The following is a 741-nucleotide window of genomic DNA, read 5'->3' on the forward strand; positions in this document are numbered from 1 at the left end:
GGCCCGGAGGGCGTATGAGCACACGACGGCGCGCGATCCCGGTATAGACGAAGAAGTTGCCTGCTCTGTTTCCCGTCCAGTTAGGGTTAACAACATTTTTTCGATTCCGCGCCCCTCTAGGGAATATCTAAATAGTAAGGGAGGGGGCTATTTCTGGTTAATAAATTCATGTCTACAATAATGTACATTAATTTCAATAATTTTGCGGATTACATGCTCGTACCAATGATGGTTGAAAAACCGCTGGAAAATCTCAGTCAGTAATTATGTCAGTACTGTATATAATAAGTATGTAGTAATTGCAACTGATAATGCATGTATGTAATAATATCGTAAAAGTATGATTTTCGGAAATTTCGGGGATGGTATCTCTGAGTCACAAGGGGCGGTTGCCCTAGTTGGTATGGTTGAAGGGGGGGGGGGGGGGTCTTAGGTGAATTCGAATATGGTTTCAGAATCCTGTTCAGAATTTGGTATGTGAGTGCAGAATTACCCACTCGAATTATCAACTCCTTGCGAAGACAATTAGAGGGTCAAAGGAAGGGAGCAAACACAGACCAACGATTTCTGGGGCTGACCAGCAAAATTTAACCTCTTCCTTATGATTAGTGCGGCAAAATTAGGGCCAGTTGCATGTTGACATGAACGTTTTGAACTTGGAATCACAGGAGGGTAAGTATCGTGCTTCTATAGCTTAATAGGGTCGTTCCTAAATTGGAAAAAAAAATATCTATAGTAAAA

This window comes from Penaeus monodon, chromosome 24 (assembly GCF_015228065.2).
Source record: "Penaeus monodon isolate SGIC_2016 chromosome 24, NSTDA_Pmon_1, whole genome shotgun sequence".
NCBI lineage: Eukaryota > Metazoa > Arthropoda > Malacostraca > Decapoda > Penaeidae > Penaeus > Penaeus monodon.